This window comes from Rousettus aegyptiacus, unplaced genomic scaffold (genome assembly GCF_014176215.1).
Source record: "Rousettus aegyptiacus isolate mRouAeg1 unplaced genomic scaffold, mRouAeg1.p scaffold_m13_p_4, whole genome shotgun sequence".
In the NCBI taxonomy this organism is placed as follows: Eukaryota; Metazoa; Chordata; class Mammalia; order Chiroptera; family Pteropodidae; genus Rousettus; species Rousettus aegyptiacus.
In genome coordinates, this window is record NW_023416307.1 from 19,392,097 (window position 1) to 19,396,082 (window position 3,986).

The 3,986-nt window shown below is 36.4% G+C and overlaps 1 pseudogene; it reads left to right on the plus strand.

Annotated features, from left to right (window-relative positions):
• The first annotated feature begins 3,162 nt into the window (after positions 1–3,162).
• Positions 3,163–3,281, plus strand: LOC118602263 (annotated as a pseudogene).
• Positions 3,282–3,986: the final 705 nt, after the last annotated feature.

A 3,986-nucleotide genomic window follows, 5' to 3' on the forward strand; every position in this document is an offset into this window, starting at 1 on the left:
ACTGCTACATCTACATGGTGAGGTTTATAGAAAAATTTGTTGTGGTTGCTTCTTACAATCGGAGCCAGAATGAAAAAGGATTGCATCATAATATCTCTCACTACTGTAGGGTTGGGGAAAGAAAACAAAGCTATGTCACTCAACAAACCTTTCATGAGGACCTATGATGCTCAGGCATCATGTTTAGCCTGGTGGAGGAGATATAATCCAAAGTCCTGCTTCCATGAGTTTGTATTCAATTAAGGAGAATTTTAGTTGAAAATAATAATATAACAGTGACTATTTTGGATGTCTTAAGTTTGTCAAATTCCTTTGTGTTGACAGGATCAGAGACTTCTTATGAGTCTTTAAAGAGCAAATGCACAGATACGATAAGCACAAAATGCAATACGGTTCCCACTCTAGTCTAAAATTCGAATGAAACAAGACCACAGTACCCATTTTGAACACAGTAAGCAGCCTTTCTTAGTTTAAACTCCCAGACTTATCTCCAAGGCTTTTTCTTTCTTTTTTTTTTTTTTTCCTTCCTTCCTTCCTTCCTTCCTTCCTTCCTTCCTTCCTTCCTTCCTTCCTTCCTTCCTTCTTTCCTTCCTTCCTTCCTTCCTCCCTCCCTCCCTACCCTTCCCTTCCTTCCCGTCTTCCTTCCCTTTCTTTCTTATTTATTTATTTACTTATTACTTTCAAGTAAGTTTAAATATCAGAATTGGTTCTGACAAAAAGAACTCTGAAAAGCACCTAAACTAATAAATTCCTATTCTTCTAGTAAAGATGGCTTCCTTTTCTTTTAAAATTTCAATCACATAGGTATATTTTTTTGCCTAGGTAAGACTAAGATTAAGCTTTAAAATGCTAGTTTTAAAAGGCTGATTTGTCAAATTTTCATCTGTAGCCACTATCTCGACACCTCAAATGCTTCTTCTTCCACATACCTAACGTGTAGCTACTGCCTACTCGGTACCATTTCTGCCAAGAAATTAAGAGGCCTTTATTCCCTTAGATCTGTTCTTCCCCACACATAAACTTTTACACACATACACACACAGGTATCGTGGGAGGAAGATTCTGTCCCCAGATATCTCCTTATTGTAGTGAAATTATCCCTTGAAAGTCCAAAGAAAAATGCATTATCAAGAGGGAGTGTGTGTTAACTTTGCACGCTTATAAGTTCAAACTTATAAAATCAACCCCTGAGGATGGACTCAAAAAAAAAAAAATGTATGTATATATAGATATGTGTATATGTACGTGTGTGTGTATGTGTGTGTGTATATACACACATGTCAATGGATTCCAAATAAGTCTCTTTTCAAGGACTGATTTATATATTTTTTTATTTTTTTAATTTTATTTTTATACTTATATTATTTTTATTCATTTATATTTTTTACTTTTATTACTTCAGTACAAGTTTATTGAAAATTTTAAAAAATAGAACTAAGCAAAAAAGAATAGAAATCTCCTACAATCCAGCCATCATTCTCTGTTATAAAATAGTTTGTGAGTGCCTTTTTTTCCTTCTAGATTATAATTTGCCTGTGACCAAAGAACATACCTTGTTTATCTTATTAGCCTTCAAATATATGCACATAATTTTGTAAATAGTTAAAAAATGAATTTCAACCTGGCTGGTGAAAGGATGCAGAGTATCATCTGATAAGTTTTTTCAAACCACACAGCTTATCTCAGATCCCTCGTCCACTGTTAACACCCTTTCCTGGAAGATTCTAGAACAGTGATTTGTAACCTTAGCTGCATATTGGAATCACTAGGCCAAATCTGGAACCAGAATTCTCAGCATCAGCATGACTGTTATTTTGTCCCTGGTGATTCTTTGTTGTAGAATCTGGGCAGTGCATTGTTTAGCAGCATCCTTGGCTTCTATCCACTAGAAAACAGACGTACCCCTCCTTCCCAGCTGTGATAATCAGAAATGTCTACAGACATTTGGCCCCAGGGAAACAAAATTGTCCCCATCTCATTTGAGAACCGTAGCTCTAAACCAATCAAATCGGATTTTCTGGGGGTGAGAACTCAGAGCATCAAGATTTTGAAAGCTTCCTTGGGAGATTCTAATGGGCAACCCAGCCAGCTCTAAGAGAATGAGGCCATATCTGTTATTTCATCTTGTTCACTGTTCTACCACCACTCCCAGCACAATTCCCGAGCATGGTTGGCTTTAAAAGGGAACTAATTAATTATTCAAATAGTGACTAATTACAATGGTACATGATTAATAGTAATTGATTAATGTGACAGAAAAAAAATCTCTGTAAGGTAGGAAATTATCATTTGAAAAGTCTCATAATACACTTCTGCTGACACAATCAACACATACTCCCCTACTGGAAATCATTATGTTGGACTACACATTTTAGAACTGGAAGAGCCTTACAGATGACTTAGTCATTGGCTTTCAAATTATGCTCTGCCAAGCCTTGAATTTCCCTGGTGGAACCTCAAATATAGCTCAGGAGGATGAGAAGGCCAAGCAAGTGGGGGTCCAGGCTTCATGTTATCACCCAATACAGGAGTTCTGCTTTTATTCATTAATTCAGCAAGTACTTGCTGAGTACATACATTTTGCCAGACTTATGGCATTGCTAAAGATAGAGGAATAAGAAAGACAATTAACCTTTCTTGTAAGTTACAATCATATGTGCTTTATTTTGGGGGGTTCAACATAAAATTTCTTCTGAAAAAAAGGTTGTGCTTCAATATATAGACAGATAGATAAACAAACACACTGAAGGCCCACTTCCCCATTCTACAGAGAAACTGAGATTAAATAAATTAGCTAATTCACTTAATCCAAAAATCATCAGAACCAACACTATAGCCTACCTCTTCTAACACCAGACCCAGTGGGCTAGCCATATAATATTCTACATTTTAGAAAGAGCAGTTCTATGCAAAAGCTAAGACTGCATGGAAGGACAGATCTCCTAGCTGTTCCAACCACCTCGTGGAGCTGAGAGCAGTGTAAAAATGGATTACCATAGCTTACTATATTTGTCAAGATGACTTTGGTTGCTAGTAGCTAAAAATCCATCTTAAACTGCATTAACCAATACAGGGAATTTATTGACTCAAATAAGTGAAAACTTCAAAGTAGGTTTTATTTCAAAAGAAGCTTGATCCAGTGATTAAAACACTGTGACAGTAGTCTATGGCCATGCTACCCTGAACAAGCCCAATCCCATCTGATCTCGGAAGCTAAGTAGGGTTGGGCCTGGATAGTACTTGGATGGAAGACCACCTAGGAAGACCAGGTGCTGTAGGTGTAAAATAAATAAATAAATAACAATGAATGAATGAATGAACGAATGATTGTAAACAGACAAGGTCCTTGCAACCTGTGAGGTCGACCAAGGGTTGCCTTGCCTAAGGAAAAAACAAAAACCAAAAACAAAAAACAAAACCAAAGCAACGGAAATGTAGTTGCTGCCACTTACTCCTCAGCAATATTTCCTGACTGGTTCCTCCATTCCCAACAGGTATTCCTCTTGGTTTTAAGAAGGTCTCCATATTATATGTTTCCAGCAGAAAAAAAGAAAGTCTGCTTCCCACAGTTGGAATCTCAGACCATAGGCTTATTGATCCTGATTGGCCCAGCTCACTAGTACCCGTCTGAGCTAATACACTGATTGGCTTAAGGTGACCAAGGATGACAACAATTCAAGTATAAATGGGAAGTTTTAAGTATTTTTAGAAATGTGGTAGGGAAGAATGGTTGGAACAAGGCAACAACAAGTGAATATATTAAACTGGCTATTCTAAGGTATTATATCTGAATCTGAGTAGCCCAGTAAGCCAAGGAGAATGCTAATGAAAGATGTAAACTTCTAGAGTTTATTAAACATTTAAATATGAATACTAGAAATTAATTGTGGTAGGGTTTCTGGTTACATTTGTCTTTGGTACAATCTTATATATAGTTTAAATTATTTACAAAATAATACATAAGGAATTCAAGTAAAAAAAATGTG